This window comes from Triticum aestivum, chromosome 2B (genome assembly GCF_018294505.1).
Source record: "Triticum aestivum cultivar Chinese Spring chromosome 2B, IWGSC CS RefSeq v2.1, whole genome shotgun sequence".
Lineage (NCBI taxonomy): Eukaryota > Viridiplantae > Streptophyta > Magnoliopsida > Poales > Poaceae > Triticum > Triticum aestivum.
In genome coordinates this window covers 158,765,148-158,791,674 of record NC_057798.1, presented here as the reverse complement: position 1 = coordinate 158,791,674, position 26,527 = coordinate 158,765,148, and positions in this window count along the sequence as shown.

Here is a 26,527-nt window from a genome sequence, read left to right as displayed (position 1 = left end):
CACCGCACCGACCTCGCCCGAGCTCGCCGTCGCCGGAGATCCCCTTCAACGCCGTCGCCGCCTCAGCTCGTCCCCGACCCCGCCGGTGGCCTCTACGGGAGCACTGTGAGCCTAGCTACTCCTCCGACCCTCCCTCTCTCATTCCCGAGCCGTGTAGCCACCGCACGAGGATCACACGCCCGCACCGCCGCGGATCTCGTCGCCGACGTGCTTCCGGCCACCCTCTGGCCACGAGCTGGTGTCCATCTTACTCACCGAGCTCCGCAGCACCTAGCTAGCCACTCCCCGAGCCTCACCGACCCCTCTAGCACCAAGTTCATCTAGTGGCCGCCAAAGTCGTCGCCGGCGCCAACTCCGGCCACCCCGACCCCAACGGACTCCACCAAGAGCTGCGGCTTGTCCTCAGCTCCACTCCGGTGGTCTCCGCGACCCATTTGGTGGCCGAAATAGCCAAAACCACTCCCGCCGCCGCGTCGGGCTCGCCGGCGGCTAAACGTCGGCGCCGCTGGCATTGACTTTGATCACGGGTGGGCCCTGGTTGACTCCCCTGAGTCAATGACGGGTGGGGCCCAGCCCTGTTAATTAAACAGGTTTAGTTTTAATTAAACTTTAATTAAAATAATCACCCTGACATGCGGGACCCACTGTCAGGTTTGACCCTGACGTGTTCCGTTGACCTGCTGACGTCACACTGACGTCAGGCTGACGCAATAATGATTTTCTGGAATTATTCTAATATAGGAAATTCCAGAATATAATTTAAACTTCAAAAATTCATAACTTTTATTCTGTAACTCCAAATCAGACAAATTATATATGAAAAATGATCAAAAAAATCCAATCTATCCATCTGTACTATTTTCATGCATGACTAAACAAGTTAACCTGATGTTTAATGCAGAACAAGGAAAAGCACTTTAAAAGGCCATGTTTGAGTTTGAAATTTGAATCTTTGATTCAAACCCTTCTGGTTTTAGTTGCATTAGCCCAACACACTCATATTGCCATGTTTCATGCATGCATCATATTGTTGCACATTGTTTGGTGATGGTTGTGTATCGGTGTCCCTTGCGACAGGTTCTGTCTCCGAGGAGTATCGTGATTACCCTAACGAAGAACCGTATCAGTGCATCGAACCATCAGGCAAGCAACCAACCATTTGATCATATCGATACAATCCCATGTTCTCGCTCCTGCTCTCTTTTACTGCATTAAGACAACGCGTTTCAAACTGCTGTGTGTTACGGTAGTTGAACCCATTTCCTCTGCATGACCTGTCATTGCCACAGTAACTAGATGAAACCCACTAGCATGTGTAGGAGTTGATTGAGCCATATGTATGTGTTGTTCCTACCTTGCTATGCCTGCTATGCTTAGAGTCGTGTCAGGTCTGGTTCATCCGGGTGATGGGCTAGAGTGAAATGATTATGTCGGTAATGAGAGTGGTGTGGTGAACACGATTTGGTAAAGGTATCGATGAGAGGCCATGTAGGAGTACATGGTGGGTTGTTTCATTGAAGCCGACCTTAAGCACTGAGATCTGTATGTGTGATTTAAGAATCAGATACTACCATGCATTGGGCCCGAAACCAATGGACTCTCTCGGCTTCTTATTCACCCTAGTTCTCCGTCCAGGAGTTGCAAGTAGTTTCTGGTGTTTGTAGCCTACTGGAGGCCGTGGACAGCGCTGACCGTAGGGGTGGGCTGTGATGCGGTAGGTACGTGGCACGGTGTACCGAATACCCGTTAGGTATCTCGGGAACCCTGTTCACATCGTTCGGGGCCGTATGGGAAACCTCGGCCGGACTCCCTGCGGATGGAACCTGGATAGGGGATAAACCTGGACTGGAGACTTAGGTGATTAGGTAGGTCGTGGCCGACACCCACGTTGGGCTTCCGCTTGAAGGTTGCCGAGTACATGTCGTGTAAACAACGGTAAGTGGTGAGAGCGTGTATGAAGAAGTACACCCCTGCAGGGTTAACATGATCTATTCGAATAGCCGCGTCCGCGGTAAAGGACTACTTGGTTGCCTATACAGTTCATAGACAAGTAAATGGAAACTGCTAAAAGCCTCAAGATAAGTGTGAGTGCCGAGGATGGCTCTTCCGTAGGGAGACGGAGGTGGATCCTCGGTGGTGTATTGAAGTGGTGAGTAGTGGACTCGTGTACGCAAAACCATTTCAAGTTGGAGTCTCGTAGGTTAGCCTAGCCAAGAGTCAAAGCTGGCTTGCCGCAATAACTCCACCAACCCTTCTTGATAATGTGCATGTATGTAGGATCTGATGTAAGTCTTGCTGAGTACCTTTGTACTCATGTTGCTATAATTTACATTTTACAGAAGACGCTGCAACCCCTTCTGATGGGTTCTATGTAGACGTTGACATCAATGAGTAGGCAAGGCCCAGGTGGTGATCCTGAGCTTGTGAAGGACCACGTAGTATAGCTAGGCTTTCCAAGCCTCTTTTATTTTACTAGTTGTCTGTACTCAAACAAGTTACTTCCGCTGCTGGTTTGTATGACTATATGACTTGAATGCTGGGTCGTGAGACCCGTACCTTTGTGTATGATATGTATGGCTCCCTGAGCCTTAAATAAAGTACTTGTGTCGTAGAGTCATGTTGTGATGCTTCGTTGTATTTGCACATATCGAGCATATTGTGTGTATGATTGAAATGCTTGGTATGTGTGGGATCTGACCATCTAGTTGTTTATCTTTAGTAGCCTCTCTTACCGGGAAATGTCTCCTAGTGTTACCACTGAGCCATGGTAGCTTGCTACTGCTCTGGAACACTTAGGCTGGCCGGCATGTGTCCTTCTTCGTTCCTGTGTCTGTCCCTTCGGGGAAATGTCACGCATTGAGTACCGGAGTCCTGTTAGCCCGCTACAGCCCGGTTTACCGGAGTCCTGCTAGCCCAGTGCTACAGCCCGGACCCACTTGCTGATGACCGACACGTTCGAAGCTGGGTCATGGATGCCTGTCCCTGTAAGTCTGTGCCACTTTGGGTTTACGACTAGTCATGTCAGCCCGGGCTCCTTATCATATGGATGCTAGCGACACTATCATATACGTGAGCCAAAAGGCGCAAACGGTCCCGGGCAAAGGTAAGGCGACACCCGTGGGGATACCGTGCGTGAGGCCGCAAAGTAATATGAGGTGTTACCGGCTAGATCGATGTGACATCGAGTCGGGGTCCTGACAGCGTTGGCATCAGAGCCGGACTGCCTGTAGGTTCTCCAAGCCAAACTGGTCGATGTTGAGTCTAGAAATTCTTTAGTTATATGTAGGGGAATTGTTTGTGGGTTGGAACGTAAGGCTCTTTTTACTCCTTTATCTGATGACATTCTGATCTGAGTCAGTCTATTCTTCCACCGGGGGTTAAGGAATTAGGATCTATTCTCTCTATCAGGTTCACGTGTTGCTAATCAGTAGTACCTTATAGGTTTGATGGATACAAGCCTAGTTCAGTTCTTCTACCACGTTATGTTGTTAGGATGGTTTCAGAACTTTGATATGATGATGTTGAGTGTGTATGAAATCCTTTGTCAAATGTCTCAAAATCCTTCTTGAGCATTTACAGCTGTTATGCTGCCGAAATTTTGCTAGAAATTCTAATGCCTTTGCATTATGATTGTGCTTTCAGATGGCCACTCGCGACCTCAATCAAGTGGTTCGCCTAACCCGATGCCTAGATGTACCCGGCCATACTGCCATGTTGGTCAGGGTAATGACTGAGGCTGGATACCGTTGGTATCCTGAGTACACGGTCGAAGAACAATTCCGAGACTTTAATCAAAGCCAGTATCTCTGCACTGTCAGGATATTTCCATCTTATCCTGGGTCCACCGAGCCCCTTCACTGCTCCTATGGACTCGGGGTTACTATTGAGATGGCTGTGCAGGACGCCGCCTACTCTATGATGACCATCATGCGAGTCAGATCTGGTCTATTTCGGGACTCTGATTTCCGGTATATGCCAGGATCACTTCCGGGAACACAAGGGTATCTTCAGGCTATCTATGCTGACCCCACTCAGGAGGATTCACGGACTCGCACTACTGCTGAGATGCTCGAGGATAAGGACCGTGAAAATCAGGCCTTGAGGTTAGAGCTCTTCAATACCCGTGCTGACCACTGGGCCACATTGACTCGGTTTGCACCGGCGGTGCAAGCTGGATATTCGGATATGCGCGATCTCTATCCTGTGAGATCTGCTCTGCCAGACGTGATGGGTTGGCGTGATGTAGGAGGTATCACCCCACCTCGCGGTTCCCGCAGGCCACCGTCTGTTGGTCCAAGACCTCATCCTAGTCCCTATGGTCCACAAGCTCCGCGAGATCGTCTGTTTCCGGATGATCATGTTGAGCTTCCAGGCTATGGAGGTGACTTCTACGAGGACTACTACGGATCGGTCTGAGTTAGTGGTGGTATCACTAGTTAGCACTATCTGTGTCGTCTATCGTCCCGCGTGACTCGTGGGATATGACCTAGTTTGTACTCTTTCCGGAGATGTAGAAAAATAATGTATAGGAGCTTGGGATGCCTCCGATGAGATGTAATCCTCTTTTCACCGTAATAGTACTTTGTTTGGTCTCGTACTAAACCCTGTATGGTGTGTATGACGATGGAATAAAGAAGCAGTTTCTGTATCTACCATGTCATATGGATGATCATCTTGCATTCCGAGTTATTCCTTACATTTTGTATCCCATGTCGAAATTTTATCATTCTGACTAAATCATTGTCTTGTTTACCTAGGATGGTCAACACGCGCACTAACCCTGCTCCTCAAGAGCAGGCCGAAGGCAGTGAAGTCAGGGATGCAAATCTGCCTCATCCTCCTTCCCTAGCCGAGGTTATGATGGAAGCTGAGAGAAACAAGCGGGAGACCAACCGTTTGTTGGAGCGTATTGAACAGAACACAACACACCATCAGAGGACTAACATGGTGTCACTCAGTGATTTTATCAAATTACATCCACCCACGTTCCACCACTCCGTCGAGCCTCTCGACGCTGATGACTGGCTTCACAGTATCTCTCACAAGCTGTGTTCCGTGCTAGTAGCTGAGGCTGACAAGGTCATCTTTGCTGCATATCATCTTGAAGGCCCCGCCAGTCTATGGTGGGAGAATTATGGAGCTATGCGCCCAGCGGGCCATGTCACTACTTGGGCCGAATTCAGTGAGGCTTTCCGTGAACATCACATTCCGGAGGGTCTCATGGACCGTAAACGTGAGGAATTCTGCAATTTCACCCAAGGCCGACTCTCTGTGGATGCTTACAGCAGGGAGTTTGGTAACCTCGCACGATATGCAACTGAGGAAGTTTCGACTGATGCCAAGAAGCAAGCAAGGTTCCGTAAGGGACTTAGTCCTGAGCTTCGCCGCGACCTCCGTCTGCATGAGTGCACATCTTTTCAGAAACTTGTTAACAAAGCCATCAGTGCTGAAACTGGTCAGACTGATTATGACGCAACACGCAAGCATGGCCGTGACATGGGTTCCTCATCCGGTGCTGGTCCTTAGAAGCGCCGCGTGTGGGTGCCCAACACCGCCCTGCCACCCAGGTTCACACCGAGGCCATCTTTCCAGGCGCCTCGCCCTGTTCAACAGTCTGCTCCAGCCAAGCCCTATGGGGATCCAACCAACAATGCTCCTCCACGTACCAGTTCCGTGACTTGTTTCAAGTGTGGGGAATCTGGCCACTATATGCGTGAGTGTCCCCAGACCAACCCCAACCAATCTGCTAAAGCTGTTAGCCATGGCAAGCCGACAGGAAAAGTGTTCCACGCCAAGCCGGCCACCGCTACACGTGGCCATGTCAACTGTATCTCAGCCGAGGAAGCTCAAGAGGATCCCAACGTCGTTCTTGGTACGCTTCTTGTTAATTGCCACCCGGCATCTGTTCTTTTCGATATAGGAGCCTCTCATTCTTTTATATCCGAAAATTATGCTCGTTTGCATAACATCGCATTCTGTGACATGCCAATCTCTATGGTAATTCAAACTCCGGGATCCAAATGGCAAACTTCTAGAGTAAGCCATGGAAATGAAATCCAAGTCGACAGACTAGTTTTCCTCGCTTCTTTGATAGCCCTTAAATCTTCAGATATTAATATCATTTTGGGTATGGACTGGATGTCAGCTCATCAAGCCAAAATTGATTGCTTCCCTAGGACTGTTCAACTCACCCATCCTTCGGGGAAGATAGTCAATGTCTTGACCCGAATAGCCAAGCGACAGTTATATTCTCTTAACGCCAGCCCTTTGCCAGACCTTGAGGACGTTCCGGTAGTCCGTGACTTCCCGGATGTCTTTCTAGAGGAATTGCCAGGTGTTCCACCTGACAGGGATGTTGAGTTCGTAATAGACCTCATTCCAGGAACCGTTCCGATTGCTAGAAGACCCTATAAGATGGCACCACTAGAACTAGCCGAGCTTAAGAAACAACTCGATGAGTCCTTGAAAAAGGGTTTCATCCGACCTAGTTCATCTCCGTGGGCTTGCCCCGTCCTATTCGTCAAGAAGAAGGATGGTACGGACCGGATGGTTGTAGATTACCGACCTGTCAATTTGGTCACAATCAAGAACAAATATCCGCTCCCCAGGATCAACGACCTGTATGATCAGCTCGCTGGATCCTCAGTCTTCTCCAAGATGGATTTGAGGTTGGGCTACCATCAAATCAAAATCAGAAACGGGGACATCCCTAAAACGGCCTTTGTTACTCGTTATGGGCAATACGAGTACACCGTCATGTCCTTCGGATTAACCAACGCTCCAGCCACCTTTTCTCGGTTAATGAACTCAATCTTCATGGAGTATCTGGATAAATTCGTCGTAGTTTATCTCGATGATATACTCATCTACTCTAAGAACGAGGAAGAACATGCCGAACATCTAAGGCTAGTGTTGAAGAAACTTCGAGAGCATCGCCTTTATGCCAAGTTTTCCAAATGTGAATTTTGGTTGTCAGAAGTGACCTATCTGGGTCATGTAATATCTAGTAAAGGTATTGTTGTTAACCCTGAGCGAGTTCAAGCTGTCCTTAATTGGACTCCACCTGAATCGGTCAAGCAAGTTCAGAGTTTTCTGGGCCTAGCGAGCTATTGCCGTCGCTTTGTCGAGAACTTCTCCAAAGTTGCCAAACCTCTAACCGAACTCCTCAAGAAAGATAAGAAGTTCGAATGGACTCCACAATGTGAGCTCAGCTTTCAGGAACTGAAAAGACACCTGACTTCTGCTCCCGTACTGGTACCGCCAGACTTCTCCAAGGACTTTGTTATCTACTGCGACGCCTCACGACAAGGACTAGGTTGCATTCTCATGCAAGATCGACACGTAATTGCCTATGCTTCACGGCAATTGCACCCACATGAGGAGAATTATCCTACTCATGATCTAGAGCTAGCAGCCGTAGTCTATGCACTCAAGACCTGGCGACATTACCTCCTCGGTAACCGTTGCGAAATATTCACCGATCACCAAAGTCCGAAGTACATTTTCACCCAACCGGATTTGAATCTCAGACAAAGACGTTGGGTGGAGTTGATCACAGACTTCGACTTAGGAATAACCTACACCCCAGGGAAAGCCAACGTCATGGCTGATGCGCTAAGTCGTAAATCTTATTGTAACAACCTGATGTTACAACAAAGTCAACCGCTTCTCCATGAGGAATTTCGGAAGCTTAACCTTCACATTGTTCCTCAAGGTTTTCTTTCCACCTTGGTGGGAAAACCTACCCTTACGGATCAGATCATCAAAGCACAGAAGGTAGATCCGGGAATCTCCCGCATCAAGAGAAACATCAAGAAAGGAATTGCGAATTGTTTCTCCATTAATGATCAAGGGGTCGTATACTTCGGGAATCGACTAGTGGTTCCTAAAGTGCGAAACCTGAGACGTTTGATCCTTAAGGAAGCTCATGAATCTCCTCTCACCATTCATCCCGGTAGTACTAAGATGTATCAGGACCTACGCCAGAGGTTCTGGTGGACTAGGATGAAGAGAGAAATTGCTTAGTATATTGCTAATTGCGACGTTTGTCGTCGTGTAAAAGCAGAGCATCAACGGACTGCTGGCACCCTTCAACCCTTAGCTATTCCTGAATGGAAATGGGATAAAATTGGTATGGATTTCATTACCGGTTTTCCCAGGACCAAGAGAGGGAATAATGCTATTTTCGTCGTTGTCGATCGTCTTTCCAAAGTAGCCCATTTCCTACCTGTTCGTGAGAGTATAACCGCTAGTCAGCTGGCAGACCTATACATCTCCCGAATCGTGTCTCTTCATGGTGTTCCTTTGGAAATCAACTCGGATAGAGGAAGTCTTTTCACCTCTCGATTTTGGGAAAGTTTCCAAAATGCTATGGGAACCCGTCTCTCCTTTAGCACTGCTTTCCACCCTCAGTCGAGTGGTCAAGTGGAACGCGTCAATCAAATTCTAGAAGACATGCTTCGAGCCTCTGTTATCTCTTTCGGAATGGATTGGGAGAAGTGCCTTCCATTTGCCGAATTCGCTTACAACAACAGCTATCAATCTAGCTTGGGTAAAGCCCCTTTTGAAGTTCTCGATGGACGACGGTGTCGAACACCCCTTAACTGGTCAGAGACCGGGGAAAGACAATTCTTTGGCCCGGATATGATTCAAGAAGCAGAAGAGCAAGATCGCATCGTTCGTGAAAAGTTGAAAACAGCCCAATCCCGTCAAAAGAGTCAATATGACCGAAAACATAAGGCTATGACTTTCGAGGTTGACGAGAAGGCTTACCTTCGGGTTACCCCTCTGAAGGGAACCCATCGTTTCGGTATCAAAGGCAAATTGGCTCCTCGTTACATTGGACCTTTTCGCATTCTCGCCAAACGAGGAGAAGTTGCCTACCAATTGGAACTACCTCCGCACCTCTCCAGAGTCCACGATGTCTTCCACGTTTCTCAACTCAGGCGTTGCTTCTCGGATCCTATCCGTGGAGTGGACCACGAAACGCTTGATCTCCAAGATAATCTTACATATCGAGAGGACCCCATTCGTATCCTCGATCAGGCCGAGCGTACCACTCGACGTCATAATATCAAGTTTCTCAAAGTACAATGGTCGCACCATTCTGAGGATGAAGCAACTTGGGAAAGGGAGGATCGTCTTCGACTTGAGTATCCCGCCTTCTTTCCGGAGGAACCCAAATCTCGGGACGAGATTCCTTTGAGTGGGGGTGAGTTGTCACACCCTAGCTAGCCATGCATTAGAGTGATGCATCATGTTTACTATTTCATCAGAAACTTGAAATGGGGATGACAGAACCCCCAGTCACCTCTGAAACCAATTAGGGTTTACTAAAAACTTTTTCAATGAACCTGAAATGCCCTTCTAAAATGCCCATCATTTTTGTCTTGGTTCCGAACCTCTGCCAAAAGTGGTGCACATTTTCCTAGGCCATCGTAGGGTTTTTGATTTAAATCATAAGTATTTGAATTTGGGCATTTAAAATTATATAAAATATTTAAATGCTCAAATAACTCCAAACTAAAATGTTTCATGTTGGAAATAATCCAACTATGGACCAGGAGTAGTTTGGTGATTTTTGGAGTTGCCTAAGTATTTTATTTAATTCAACAAAGTTGCAGAAGTATTAATAAAAACAGAAAACAGAAAAAATGGGAAAAGGCCTACCTGTCGCCCAGCACCGGCCCACCTGCCGGCCCAGCCCAGCACCGCGCCAGCGAGCTGCTTGCCGGCCAGGCAGGCAGGCAGGTGCTCGACGGCGAGCACCGCATGGGTGCCACGCACCTGCTCACCGCCTCGCCGCCTCCCTCGCCCGGCTAACACCGTGAATCGGCCTCCCTCTCTCCCCCGAACCCCCCAGACACCCCCTCTCCTCTCCAGCTCCTCCCCCTCGCACACCCCAGCCATGGCCGACGCCATCGCCGCCACCCCCTCGCTGTAGCCACGCCCTCCGTCCACCCCACGCCGTGCCACCGTGTCCAGGAGCTCCGCCGCCGTCCACTTCATCGAGCTAGCCGAGCCCCGTGTGCTCGTGCAGCCCGAGACCACCGCACCGACCTCACCCGAGCTCGCCATCGCCGGAGATCCCCTTCAACGCCGTCGCCGCCTCAGCTCGTCCCCGACCCCGCCGGTGGCCTCTACGGGAGCACTGTGAGCCTAGCTACTCCTCCGACCCTCCCTCTCTCATTCCCGAGCCGTGTAGCCACCGCACGAGGATCACACGCCCGCACCGCCGTGGATCTCGTCGCCGACGTGCTTCCGGCCACCCTCCGGCCACGAGCTGGTGTCCATCTTACTCACCGAGCTCCGCAGCACCTAGCTAGCCACTCCCCGAGCCTCACCGACCCCTCTAGCACCAAGTTCATCTTCGGCCGAACCCCGGTGGCCGCCAAAGTCGTCGCCAGCGACAACTCCGGCCACCCCGACCCCAACGGACTCCACCAAGAGCTGCGGCTTGTCCTCAGCTCCACTCCGGTGGTCTCCGCGACCCATTTGGTGGCCGAAATAGCCAAAACCACTCCCGCCGCCGCGTCGGGCTCGCCGGCGGCTAAACGTCGGTGCCGCTGGCATTGACTTTGACCACGGGTGGGCCCTGGTTGACTCCCCTGAGTCAATGACACGTGGGGCCCAGCCCTGTTAATTAAACAGGTTTAGTTTTAATTAAACTTTAATTAAAATAATCACCGTGACATGCGGGACCCACTGTCAGGTTTGGCCCTGACGTGTTCCGTTGACCTGCTAACGTCACACTGACGTCAGGCTGACGCAATAATGATTTTCTGGAATTATTCTAATATAGGAAATTCCAGAATATAATTTAAACTTCAAAAATTCATAACTTTTATTCTGTAACTCCAAATCAGACAAATTATATATGAAAAATGATCAGAAAATTCCAATCTATCCATCTGTACTATTTTCATGCATGACTAAACAAGTTAACCTGATGTTTAATGCAGAACAAGGAAAAGCACTTTAAAAGGCCATGTTTGAGTTTGAAATTTGAATCTTTGATTCAAATTGGTTCAAACCCTTCTGGTTTTAGTTGCATTAGCCCAACACACTCATATTGCCATGTTTCATGCATGCATCATATTGTTGCACATTGTTTGGTGATGGTTGTGTATCGGTGTCCCTTGCGACAGGTTCTGTCTCCGAGGAGTATCGTGATTACCCTAACGAAGAACCGTATCAGTGCATCGAACCATCAGGCAAGCAACCAACCATTTGATCATATCGATACAATCCCATGTTCTCGCTCCTGCTCTCTTTTACTGCATTAAGACAACGCGTTTCAAACTGCTGTGTGTTACGGTAGTTGAACCCATTTCCTCTGCATGACCTGTCATTGCCACAGTAACTAGATGAAACCCACTAGCATGTGTAGGAGTTGATTGAGCCATATGTATGTGTTGTTCCTACCTTGCTATGCCTGCTATGCTTAGAGTCGAGTCAGGTCTGGTTCATCTGGGTGATGGGCTAGAGTGAAATGATTATGTCGGTAATGAGAGTGGTGTGGTGAACACGATTTGGTAAAGGTATCGATGAGAGGCCATGTAGGAGTACATGGTGGGTTGTTTCATTGAAGCCGACCTTAAGCACTGAGATCTGTATGTGTGATTTAAGAATCAGCTACTACCATGCATTGGGCCCGAAACCAATGGACCCTCTCGGCTTCTTAATCACCCTAGTTCTCCGTCCAGGAGTTGCAAGTAGTTTCTGGTGTTTGTAGCCTACTGGAGGCCGTGGACAGCGCTGACCGTAGGGGTGGGCTGTGATGCGGTAGGTACGTGGCACGGTGTACCGAATACCCGTTAGGTATCTCGGGAACCCTGTTCACATCGTTCGGGGCCGTATGGGAAACCTCGGCCGGACTCCCTGCGGATGGAACCTGAATAGGCGATAAACCTGGACTGGAGGCTTAGGGGATTAGGTAGGTCGTGGCCGACACCCACGTTGGGCTTCCGCTTGAAGGTTGCCGAGTACATGTCGTGTAAACGACGGTAAGTGGTGAGAGCGTGTATGAAGAAGTACACCCCTGCAGGGTTAACATGATCTATTCGAATAGCCGCGTCCGCGGTAAAGGACTACTTGGTTGCCTATACAGTTCATAGACAAGTAAATGGAAACTGCTAAAAGCCTCAAGATAAGTGTGAGTGCCGAGGATGGCTCTTCCGTAGGGAGACGGAGGTGGATCCTCGGTGGTGTATTGAAGTGGTGAGTAGTGGACTCGTGTACGCAAAACCATTTCAAGTTGGAGTCTCGTAGGTTAGCCTAGCCAAGAGTCAAAGCTGGCTTGCCGCAATAACTCCACCAACCCTTCTTGATAATGTGCATGTATGTAGGATCTGATGTAAGTCTTGCTGAGTACCTTTGTACTCATGTTGCTATAATTTACATTTTACAGAAGACGCTGCAACCCCTTCTGATGGGTTCTACGTAGACGTTGACATCAATGAGTAGGCAAGGCCCAGGTGGTGATCCTGAGCTTGTGAAGGACCACGTAGTATAGCTAGGCTTTCCAAGCCTCTTTTATTTTACTAGTTGTCTGTACTCAAACAAGTTACTTCCGCTGCTGGTTTGTATGACTGTATGACTTGAATGCTGGGTCGTGAGACCCGTACCTTTGTGTATGATATGTATGGCTCCCTGAGCCTTAAATAAAGTACTTGTGTCGTAGAGTCATGTTGTGATGCTTCATTGTATTTGCACATATCGAGCATATTGTGTGTATGATTGAAATGCTTGGTATGTGTGGGATCTGACCATCTAGTTGTTTATCTTTAGTAGCCTCTCTTACCGGGAAATGTCTCCTAGTGTTACCACTGAGCCATGGTAGCTTGCTACTGCTCTGGAACACTTAGGCTGGCCGGCATGTGTCCTTCTTCGTTCCTGTGTCTGTCCCTTCGGGGAAATGTCACGCATTGAGTACCGGAGTCCTGTTAGCCCGCTACAGCCCGGTTTACCGGAGTCCTGCTAGCCCAGTGCTACAGCCCGGACCCACTTGTTGATGACCGACACGTTCGAAGCTGGGTCATGGATGCCTGTCCCTGTAAGTCTGTGCCACTTTGGGTTTACGACTAGTCATGTCAGCCCGGGCTCCTTATCATATGGATGCTAGCGACACTATCATATACGTGAGCCAAAAGGCCCAAACGGTCCCGGGCAAAGGTAAGGCGACACCCGTGGGGATACCGTGCGTGAGGCCGCAAAGTGATATGAGGTGTTACCGGCTAGATCGATGTGACATCGAGTCGGGGTCCTGACATATATAGAATGTAATTCCAATTGAAAATGGATCCCGCACGGAAAAAAATAGAATAGAAACGAGATTCGAATTGAGTTGGCACGGTAAATGTGCACTCCGCAAAATTTGAACGAAGCAGGGAAAGTCGCAGTAACCACCCGAAACCAAAATCTACGGTATGGAAATTACTACTGCCTATCCCTGCCACGCAAAGCCTATCTGCTGGATTTCTATAGGTTTCGATAGGGGTAGGTTTGTAATTTCACCCAAACATGACGTAACCGCCTCTCACCCGTATTCATACACGGTGGGTGCCAAAACACAGTGTGTCCTCGACCGAAATCGACTCCCTCCCCCATTCATATTCATACACGGTGGGCGCCAAAAACAAACTCTCGTCGGCAAATATTTGGTGTATGCGAGATTATCGTCCTATCCCCGACCGACTAATATTGCTGTGATGTAGTAGAAATTTGAAACGGGGGCTAAGTTTGTAAATTTCCTCGCATTTGAGACAAGCGCGCCCTGAATACATGGTTCCCCCCTTCCTCTCTACCTCCCTTTTCCCCATTCGTACTCCGTGGGCGCCAAAACACCCTATCCACCCCACCCTCCTCCGTCCGCCGTCGTCCGCCACCCCATCCATCGCCATCCTCCTCCACCATGCTAGAGCTGATACCCCGACGCCGCCGTCCATTACAAGAGATCGACCTCTCTCATCCACGGCTTCGGACCGGGATCCTTGCATCCCGTCCTCTTGCTTCATCCCAGCTGTCGTCCACCTTGCCGGCGCTGCTCCTACGACCGTCTCGTCCACCGCGTCCCGCCGCCACCGTCTACCCTCCTATATCTGGTTCCATGCCGCCGACAACCATCTCTACCGTAGCACCGTTAAATTCTCAGCAGATGTGTACACGGCACCACACCAGAGACGGTACTCTTTCGTATCTGCTCAACTTATTTATCGCAGCAAGAAAATAGATCGCCACTGCTTTACTCTGATTTCTTATCTTGGTTGCGAAGTTGTGTTTGTCCGGTTTGCACCTTTAGATCCGCCATGGCACGCTCAACACTATACTCCCAATGCTTATGGTTTTCCCCTTTTATATTCCACACTAGTTAAATCACAGTAGACTAAATTTCAAAATTGGGTCAATCAATTTTTAGAGCTCGCCGGAGTTCGCTGGTGCGAACGAAGGGGCTCGGGTGGTTGTGGGGCCTCGCCGAACAAAGAAAACTCGATGAGGGTGGGGGTTGGGGCAGGGGTGGGGGGTGGGGGTGGCGGAGGAACACAGGCGGTGGGGGCCGGTGGTCCGGCCGGCGGCCCGTGCGGTGTTCTGTATGGGAAGAATCAGAGACGAGGAAGAAGAAGGGTTAGGAGACGTAGGATCTTCATCCAACCACCTGAAATGGTCGAGAGACAACTCGGAGTTGCATTCTTAATGCGCTCTGGTTCATCATGTGTGGGCACTGCGCAACCAACATTTTATTATCCAAAATCTGCTTGCTCTTCTTTACCATGTTCCTCTTCCGTTCTTCTTTAATATGTACTTTCTCCGTTCCTAAATACAAGTCTTTGTATAGATTCCACCATGGACTACATATGGAGCAAAATGAGTGAATCTACACTCTAAAATGTATCTGGATACATCTGTATGTGATCCATAGTGGAAATCTCTACCAAGACTTATATTTTGGAATGGAGGGAGTATGATAGTAGTACAATATGTTCCTTGTACTGAAGATGAGCAGGGACATTTGCAGCGTAGAGGTCTATATGGTAGGTTGTGATGGACACTTTGAGCCTCTTTGATTCGTAGGATTTTGTAAACATAGGAATAGGATTTTTAGTGACCTGCCCACTTGAATCCTATAAGAATAGCAAGGAAATGCGGGGAGTTGTGTCGCCTTTGAGAGTTACACTGATATTAACAGTACCACACCTTCAGTTGAAGAGAACTGGTGTCCGAGGCCTTTCTAGCTGTACGGGCAGTACTAGCACATATATTCCAGCAAGTTCCACTTTGCTGATTTTACTCTGATGCTTAAGGTTTCCCCGTTATATCTACACTATGATCTGTGTAGCTGCTTTGTGTCGCACTAGCAGCAGTCCACTCTTGAAGCTAAACACTGCAATGACTTATACAAAATTGGCACCAAGGCATTGAGTTCCATTCTATATGCAATGAAACTCATACGCTCCCCGCCTATTGACTCTTGTTCAGAATATGATCCTAATGACTCTTGTTCGCCACATATAGAGAGACAGCATGGAATTGAATTTCTTTGGGCGCTGTGATTCATCATGAGTGGGCAACCAACATTGTATGCAATGAAGCGGAACCTCAAGAATATGCTTCCTCTTTTGTTCTTTAACATGTTCCTCTTTGTTTATTCTGTATTTAGTACGTACAATATGTTCCTTGTTAGGAAGGGGCGCAAGGACATCTGCAGTCAACAGCTGATAGAGCTGGCCTGTACGTGATCGATAGGCTTTCAATTAGTAGCGGCAATACAACACCGAATTTTCAAGCCAGTTCCACTTTCCCGATTTATATATCATGGTTATGGTGTACCCCTGTTATGTACACTATGATCTGCCTAGTTGTTGTGTGCTCTTGTTATCATGGTTTGGCAATAAACTCTCTATACAGTATATTATGAACCTATCATCTGCCAACTATCCTTACTTCTGGAGCCTATTTTTTGTGTACTTGTGCCAGATTATATAAATGCACACACCATATTACAGCACACATGAGCTCTCTCATCAGAATCCAATGATAGCACACAAGTGTTTACAGGGGAGCCCCTATATTAGAATATCATCTACATTACAAAGATAATCTCACAACTATTTATGTTTTCATGGTTCTCAGATATTATACGTAATTACAGTGAATATCAGAATCCGTGCATCAGAATAATATTGTGGAACACTACAATGACTTGCAAAATTGGCACCAAGGCATTGAGTGCCATTCTAGATGCGAACTCATGCGCTCCCCACCTATTGATTCTTGTTCAGAATATCATCCTAATGACTATTCTAACCTCGAGGAGTCAAAGGCATATGGCATGTCTTGTTCTGGGGGTCGAGAAGACCATATTGAAAATGCTTAGTGGCTCTCATATGGATGATTGATTATTTATATTTAGAGCCCATATTACTTGTCTTCTCTCTTGAGTTGAATGCTTGCAGATTCCAGCTTAGTCCAATGCACGTGCACTCTTATTATTATACACTTCGTTCGGTCGTGCGAGTGAAAGGCAATAATGACGATATATGATGGACTTATTGGGATGAGAAAAGCTGGTATGAACTCGACCTCTCTTGTTTTTGTAAATATGATGATTCATCATTCCTGAGTCAGCTATTATGAAGTAAACATATTTATAATGACACTTAGAGATTATAGTTGCTTGTGCCATGCTTGATTAGCTATGAGTTATAATGGTTTACCTTGCATGCCAACATGCTATTAGAATGATTATGATGTGATACGATGGGATGGTATCCTCCTTTGAATGAATTGAGTGACTCGACTTAGCACATGTTCACGCATGTAGTTGAATCAAATCAACATAGCCTTCATGATATTTATGTTCATGGTGGATTATATCTTACTCATTCTTGTATCCCGTATGAATTAATTTTAATGCATGCTTACGACTGTTGTCGCTCTCTCAGTTGGTCGCTTCCCAGTCTTTTGCTAGCCTTCACCTGTACTAAGCGGGAATACTGCTTGTGCATCCAAACTCCTTAAACCCCAAAGTTGTTCCATATGAGTCCACTATACCTTCCTATATGCGGTATCTACCTGCCGTTCCAAGTAAATTTGTATGTGCCAAACTCCAAACCTTCAAATGAAATTCTGTTTTGTATGCTCGAGCAACTCATGTTTCAACTAGGGCTGCCTATATCTTCCATGTTGGGTGTGTTATTCTCAGAGGAGTGGACTCCGCTCCTCATTCACGAGAAAGGCCCGGTAACCGGGATGCCCGGTCCCATGATCCAAAAAGATCAAAGCAAATAAAAATAATTAAACAAAACTCCCCTAGGGATGTTGTATGTTGGAGGCACTCGTTGTTTCGAACAAGCCATGGATTGATGCTTGTTGGTGGTTGGGGGAGTATAAACCTTTACCATTCTATTTGGGAACTGCCTATAATGCATGTAGTATGGAAGATACAGCCATCTCATAGTTGTTGCGTTGACAGCGAAAGTATGCCGCTCAAAATGTTATTCAATTTCTATTTTAAAATCGAGCTCTGGCACCTCTACAAATCCCTGCTTCCCTCTGCGAAGGGCCTATCTATTTACTTTTATGTTGAGTCATCATCCTTCTTATTAAAAGCACCTGCTGGAGAGCACACTGTCATTTGCATTCATTATTACTAGTTTATATTGGGTATGACTTGACTGGATCTCTTTTACCATGAATTGCAATGTTTAGTCAGTCCTTGATCTTTAAAGGTGCTCTGCATTTATGTTTTGTGGTCTCAGAAAGGGCTAGCAAGATACCATTTTGTTATATCATGTTATGATTATTTTGAGAAAGTGTTGTCATCCGAGTTTTATTATTATGACTCGCTAGCTGATTATGCTATTGATATAAGTAATTGTGAGACCTATGTGTTATTGTGAGTATGGCTAGTTCATAATATTTGTTGAAACTTGAATGCTGGCTTTTCATGTTTACAACAACAAGAGCAAACGGAGTTTGTAAAAGTTTTTCTTTATCACTTTCAGTTTGTCAACTGAATTGCTTGAGGACAAGCAAAGGTTTAAGCTTGGGGGAGTTGATACGTCTCCAACGTATCTAATTTTCCAAACACTTTTGCCCTTGTTTTGGACTCTAACTTGGATGATTTGAATGAAACTAACCCGGACTCACGTTGTTTTCAGCAGAACTACCATGATGTTGTTTTATGTGTAGAAAAGAAAAGTTCTCGGAATGTCCTGGAAATCCACGGAGGCACTTTTCAGAATAAATAAGAATTTTTGGCGAAAGAATCAAGGCCAGGGGGCCCATGGGCTGTCCACGAGACAGGGGGGCGTCCCCCCTAGGGGGGCGCCCTCCTATCTCGTGGGCCCCCGGACCTACTCCGACCTCAACTCCAACTCCATATATACCGTCTCGGGGAGAAAAAAATCAAGGAAAAAGTTTCATCACATTTCACGACACGGAGCCGCCGCCAAGCCCTAATCTCTCTCGGGAGGGCTGATCTGGAGTCCGTCCGGGGATCCGGAGAGGGGGATTCGTCGCCGTCGTCATCATCAACCATCCTCCATCACCAATTTCATGATGCTCACCGCCGTGCGTGAGTAATTCCATCATAGGCTTGCTGGACGGTGATGGGTTGGATGAGATTTACCATGTAATCAAGTTAGTTTGTTAGGGTTTCATCCCTAGTATCCATTATGTTCTGAGATTGATGTTGCTATGACTTTGCTATGCTTAATGCTTGTCACTAGGGCCCGAGTGCCATGATTTCAGATCTGAACCTATTATGTTTTCATGAATATATGTGTGTTCTTGATCCTATCTTGCAAGTCTATAGTGACCTATTATGTGTTATGATCCGACAACCCCGAAGTGACAATAATCGGGATACTTCTCGGTGATGACCGTAGTTTGAGGAGTTCATATATTCACTATGTGTTAATGCTTTGGTCCGGTTCTCTATTAAAAGGAGGCCTTAATATCCCTTAGTTTCCACTAGGACCCCGCTGCCACGGGAGGGTAGGACAAAATATGTCATGCAAGTTCTTTTTCATAAGCACCTGTGACTATTTACGGAATACATGCCTACATTACATTGATGAATTGGAGCTAGTTCTATATCACCCTATGTTATAACTATTGCATGAGGAATCGCATCCGGCATAATTATCCATCACTGATCCATTGCCTACGAGCTTTCCACATATTCTTCTTCGCTTATTTACTTTTCTGTTGCTACTGTTACAACTACTACAAAAACCCAAAAACATCTATCTTTTCTGTTGCTACTGTTACCATTATTATCATACCACTCTTGCTACTAAATACTTTGCTGCAGATACTAAGTTATCCAGGTGTAGTTGAATTGACAACTCAACTGCTAATACTCAAGAATATTCTTTGGCTCCCCTTGTGTCGAATCAATAAATTTGGGTTGTACTTCACCCTCGAAAGCTGTTGCGATCCCCTACACTTGTGGGTTATCAAGACTAATTTCTGGCGCCGTTGCCGGGGAGCATAGCTCTATTCTCTGAGTCACTTGGGATTTATATCTGTTGATCACTATGAAGAACTTGAAAGACGCTAAGATCAAAATTTTGCCTTCAACTACGAGGGGGAGGTAAGGAACTGCCATCTAGCTCTGCACTAGATTCTCCTTCCGTTATTAGTAAGCTTGCGACACCTAAACATGCTACTGCTATGAATTCTGATATGTCGCATGTTATCGATGATGCCACTTCTGCTTTGCATGATACTTATGATGAAACTACTTCTGTGCGTGATACTACTTTCCCATTAGGTGAATTATTAGATGAACAACTTGCTAGAGTTAGGGGGAATGAAAATATTGAAGATTCTATTGATGATAGTGATGATGAACGTTCCCCCAATGATTATGTTTTACCTGTTGTTCCTAAGGGTTATGTTATGAACAAAGAAGCTGCTGAAGCTATTCTTGCTTGCAATGATAGATCTGATCTTAAGAAATTATTAGCTAAATGGAAGCAGCGGTCTCTTAATGCTAGAATGAAATCCGATCCTACTTTTGGTACTTCACCTATCTGTGTTACTGATAAGGATTATGAATTCTCTGTTGATCCTGATATTATTACTTTAGTTGAATCTGATCCTTTTTATGGCCTTGAATCTGAAACTGTTGTGGCACATCTTACCAAGTTGAATGATATAGCCACTCTATTTACTCATGATGAGAAGTCTCGCTATTTATATATCCTTAAGATATTTTCGTTCTCATTAAAGGGTTATGCTAAGACTTGGTATAATTCTCTTGCTCCTGGTTGTGTGCGTAGTCCCCAGGATATGATTTATTACTTCTCTGCTAAATATTTCCCTGCTCATACTGCCTTGCGGGAAATATATAATTTTGTGCAAATCAAAGAAGAGAGTCTCCCACAAGCTTGGGGGAGGCTTCTCCGGTTGCTTTATGCTTTGCCTGATCATCATCTTAAGAAAAATGAAATACTTGATATCTTTTATAATGGACTAACCGATGCTTCCAAGGACCACTTGGATAGTTGTGTTGGTTGTGTTTTCAGGGAAAGAACAGTCGACGAAGCTGAAATACTATTGAATAATATGTTGACTAATGGAAATAATTGGACTCTTCCCGAGCCAGTTCCTAAAGTAATTCCTGAACCAATTGAGCCAACTCCTGAGCCTATTCCTAAACCCACTCCGAAGAAGAGAGATGTTTTATTTCTCAGTCCTGAAGATATGCAAGTGGCAAAGAAATCAATGAAAGAAAAAGGTATTAAATCTGAAGATGTTAAGAATTTACCTCCTATCAAACAAATACATGGTCTGAATATACCGCCTGAAGAACTACATTGTCTTGATAACCCGACACAGGTAGTGAAGATAAATTCTCTCTATAGATACGATAAAGTTGAAATACCCTCTACTAAATTTCATAGCCCATGCTTAGATGAATTTGATGACTTTATGGCTAGACAAGAAAGTTTTAATGCTTATGTTGGTAGAGAGTTAAAGAATAATGCTTTCGAGATAGGACGCGTAGGTGATAATCTGGCTAGAGTTAAAGATGAACTTCACCGCGTTAGCAAATATACTTTTGTGGTTGCTACTCAAGCTGAGCAAGTACTCAAAGCTCAAAATGATTTGCTTGTTGAGTTGAATAATAAAAATGACTTTGATGTTAGAGTGGCTACTAGAACTAGTAGAATGACTCAGGACCTTTGTATCCTGAAGGCCACCCTAAAAGAATTGAACAAGATTCTCAGAATAATAATCTAGATGTTCCTAGTTCTTCTAAGAAGAAGAAAAAGAAGAATGATATGACTTTGCAAACTTCTAGTGAACCTAATGTAGAAACACCTGAGAATCCCAATGATATTTCTATTTCTGATGTTGAAACGCAATCAGGAGATGAACATGAACATAGTGATAATGTTAATGATAATGTTCATGTTGATGCTCAACCTAGCAAAGACAATGATGTAGAGATTGAACCTGCTGTTGATCTTGATAACCCACAATCAAAGAATCAACGTTATGATAAGAGAGATTTTGTTGCTAGGAAGCATGGTAAAGAAAGAGAACCATGGGTTCAGAAACCCATGTCCTATCCTCCTAAACCATCCAAGTCAAAGGATGATGAGGATTTTGAGCGCTTTGCTGAAATGATTAGACCTATTTTCTTATGTATGCGCTTGACTGATATGCTTAAAGTAAATCCTTATGCTAAATATATGAAGGATATCATCACAAATAAAAGAAAGATACCGGAAGCTGAAATTTCCACCATGCTTGCTAATTACACTTTTAAGGGTGGAATACCAAAGAAACTTGGAGATCCGGGTGTACCAACTATACCATGCTCCATTAAAAGAAATTATGTTAGAACTGCTTTATGTCATCTTGGAGTCGGTGTTAGTGTTATGCCTCTCTCTTTATATTGTAGACTTGAATTGAATAAGTTGAAACCTACTGAAATATCTTTGCAAATGGCTGATAAATCAACTGCTATACCTGTCGGTATTTGTGAGGATGTGCCTGTTGTGGTTGCAAATGTCACTATTTTAACGGACTTTGTTATTCTTGATATTCCCGAGGACGATAGTATGTCTATTATCCTTGGTAGACCTTTTCTTAATAATGCAGGGGCTGTTATTGATTGCAACAAAGGCAATGTCACTTTTCATGTTAATGGTAATGAGCATACGGTACACTTTCCGAGGAAACAATCTCAAGTTCATAGTATCAATTCTATTGAAAAAGTTCCAACTATCATTTTTGGAGGTTTTGAATTTCCTCTCCCTACTGTCAAGAAAAAGTATGATATTCTTATTGTTGGGGATTTTCATATCCCTGTTGAGGTAACTTAGTGTTATTCGAAATTTCTCCAGTTCCGTGTTATTCGGAATGAGTTTGTTAACAAGACTTGATCAACCTTGTTAGTGGATTCATTTTGATGATCACGAGATGGATGAAACTAGAAGGCACAACCTTCTGTACCCTCCTTTTACTTTCTGTTATTTAGATTTAATAAAAAAAGTATTATCTGTCTGTTTTCTGATTTATCCGTGCAATAAAAAATAGTCCGAAAATAAAAGTGCTCCAAATGCCCTACAAATTTAGTTTGATTTTTTTTGGAATATTTGAGGATTTTAGGCACTGAAAACACTGCAGGAGGGCCAAGCACCAGGCCACGAGAGAGGAGGGCGCCCCCCTGTAGGGCGCGCCCCCCTGTCTCGTGGGCCCCTGGTGACTCCCCTCCACTTATGCCAGCACCCACACACTTCATCTTCTACCCAAAAAAATCCCCATCCAGCTCAAGCCCGAGTTCTAGCTTGTTTTGCTGCGATTTTCGATCTCTTAGCTCAAAGCTCCATTCACAAAACTGCTTTGGGAGATTGTTGCTTGGCATGTGACTCCTCCATTGGTCCAATTAGTTTTTGTTCTAGTGCTTTATTCATTGCAAATCTTTGCTGCCTTGGTGACCCTGTTCTTGAGCTTGCATGTTAAATTTTTGAGGTCCCAAGCAATTCCAATGCATGATATAGGCTCTAGGTACTTGTAGGAGTAGTTTCTATCAATCTTGTTTAGTTTTATTCACTTTATTTTGAAGTTACTAAAATTTCAGAAATTTTCAGAAAAAGAAATATGCTTAGAATAATGTACCAAGGTGGATCCTCCGCAAAGAAAGGGCCCAGGATTGCTATACATGAACAAGATGTTAATTTGCCGAGGGATGCATATGTACGAGCTTGTGAGTGGCCATCCGATGATTTTATGGTCGAAGCAGACTTCAAGGAGGAATTTGACGCGTATGTGCGTAATGCCGAGCTGGAGGACTTCTTACAAGATAAGTGTCCTCAATATTATCATTTGACTGATTCCTTTGTGCGGAGGTTCGAATATATTTCTTCGCGTAATTCTCCTAGTGTTATGTTTGATATTTATGATACATCTTATACCATGGATTTAGAGGATTTTACAACTGCTTGCAAACTCCCTTAGTGGGGTAATATCAATGATCCTCGCAAATCTGAATTTAGAGATTTTCTTGCTAGCATTACTGTGGGAGAATCTAGGGACGTAGCACAAGCTACCATAGGGAGCATTCATTTTCCTGCTATACATTATTTTGCTCTCTTTATTGGTAAATGCATTAACGGTAAGGACGAAGTAAGTCACTTGTGTGCCCCTGATCTTTGTGTCCTCAAGAGTGTTGTGTCTAGTTACAGAGGTTATAACTTGGGGGCAATAGTTGCACGTAGGTTGCATAATAATAGTAAAAAGGGAAATTTCTTTGGAGGAATTTATGCAACCCGTGTGGCAAATTTTCTTAATATAGCTCCACGAGAGGGGGATATGATTGTACCTCCTGTTTATTTAGATAAAGAAGCTATGTTTGATCATCAATTTCTTGAGAGGAATGAACAATTCCTCCATTATCGACTAATCTATGATAGACGCAATGTCGTCCCTGTCACGTTTCCTGCTCCCTACCTTTTTGATTATCAGGCAAGAGGAGGATATGTTATCACCAGGGAAGAAGCCACTGAATATGAGAGGGGAATGGAGGCAGCTCGCCAACACGCTGCTGCCCAGGAGGCCGTTGCCTCTGCATCTCAGTACAATCCCAGTTTCACTTATGGATATCAGCGAGGCAGTCCTTGGTATTAAACCAACTTAGGCCAAAAGCCTAAGCTTGGGGGAGTATGTATTTCTCGCCGACTTTACATTCATGTTCACACACTAGTCGTCGGTGCTCATACTCTTTCATTGTATTATCCATGTTAGTTTAAATCTCTTTTTCTTGTTTTCTTCTTGTGTGTTTGATAAACCTTAAGAAAAACCAAAAAAATAGTTAGTTTAATTTCCTTGCTTGTAGTAGAAATTAAAATGAAAACCCCAAAAGATTTCTCGTTCTTCTTTTACTTCTTGGGAGCTTTCCCGTGTAAATAGTTTTATTTTCTTTTCTTTCTTCTGGGGGTCGAGAAGGCCATATTGAAAATGTTTAGTGGCTCTCATATGCATGATTGATTATTTATATTTAGAGCCCATATTACTTGTCTTCTCTCTTGAGTTGAATGCTTGCAGATTCCAGCTTAGTCCAATGCACGTGCACTCTTATTATTATACACTTCGTTCGGTCATGCGAGTGAAAGGCAATAATGACGATATATGATGGACTTATTGGGATGAGAAAAGCTGGTATGAACTTGACCTCTCTTGTTTTTGTAAATATGATGATTCATCGTTCTTGAGTCAGCTATTATGAAGTAAACATATTTGCAATGACACTTAGAGATTGTAGTTACTTGTGCCATGCTTGATTAGCTATGAGTTATAATGGTTTACGTTGCGTGCCAACATGCTATTAGAATGATTATGATGTGATATGATGGGATGGGATCCTCCTTTGAATGAATTGAGTGACTCGACTTGGCACATGTTCACGCATGTAGTTGAATCAAATCAACATAGCCTTCATGATATTTATGTTCATGGTGGATTATATCTTACTCATGCTTGTATCCCGTATGAATTAATTCTAATGCATGCTTACGACTGTTGTCGCTCTCTCAGTTGGTCGCTTCCCAGTCTTTTGCTAGCCTTCACCTGTACTAAGCGGGCATACTGCTTGTGCATCCAAACTCCTTAAACCCCAAAGTTGTTCCATATGAGTCCACTATACCTTCCTATCTGCGGTATCTACCTGCCGTTCCAAGTAAATTTGTATGTGCCAAACTCCAAACCTTCAAATGAAATTCTGTTTTGTATGCTCGAGCAGCTCATGTTTCAACTAGGGCTGCCTATATCTTCCATGTTGGGTGTGTTATTCTCAGAGGAGTGGACTCCGCTCCTCATTCACGAGAAAGGGCCGGTAACCGGGATGCCCAGTCCCATGATCCAAAAAGATCAAAGCTAATAAAAATAATTAAACAAAACTCCCCCAGGACTGCTGTATGTTGGAGGCACTCGTTGTTTCGAACAATCCATGGATTGATGCTTGTTGGTGGTTGGGGGAGTATAAACCTTTACCATTCTGTTTGGGAACTGCCTATAATGCATGTAGTATTGAAGGTACAGCCATCTCATAGTTTTTGCGTTGACAGCAAAAGTATGCCGCTCAAAATGTTATTCAATCTCTATTTTAAAATCGAGCTCTGGCACCTCTACAAATCCCTGCTTCCCTCTGCGAAGGGCCTATCTATTTACTTTTATGTTGAGTCATCATCCTTCTTATTAAAAGCACCCGCTGGAGAGCACACTGTCATTTGCATTCATTATTACTGGTTTATATTGGGTATGACTTGACTGGATCTCTTTTACCATGAATTACAATGTTTAGTCAGTCCTTGATCTTTAAAGGTGCTCTGCATTTATGTTTTGCGGTCTCAGAAAGGGCTAGCGAGATACCATTTTGTTATATCATGTTATGATTATTTTGAGAAAGTGTTGTCATCTGAGTTTTATTATTATGACTCGCTAGCTGATTATGCTATTGATATGAGTAATTGTGAGACCTATGTGTTATTGTGAGTATGGCTAGTTCATAATATTTGCTGAAACTTGAATGCTGGCTTTTCATGTTTACAACAACAAGAGCAAACCGAGTTTGTAAAAGTTTTTCTTTATCACTTTCAGTTTGTCAACTGAATTGCTTGAGGACAAGCAAAGGTTTAAGCTTGAGGGAGTTGATACGTCTCCAACGTATCTACTTTTCCAAACACTTTTGCCCTTGTTTTGGACTCTAACTTGCATGATTTGAATGAAACTAACCCAGACTGACGTTGTTTTCAATAGAACTACCATGATGTTGTTTTATGTGTAGAAAAGAAAATTTCTCAGAATGTCCTAGAAATCCACGGAGGCACTTCTCAGAATAAATAAGAATTTTTGGCGAAAGAATCAAGGCCAGGGGGCCCACGGGCTGTCCACGAGACAGGGCCCCCCCTAGGGGCGCGCCCTCCTATCTCGTGGGCCCCCGGACCTCCTCCGACCTCAACTCCAAGTCCATATATACCGTCTCGGGGAGAAAAAAATCAAGGAAAAAGTT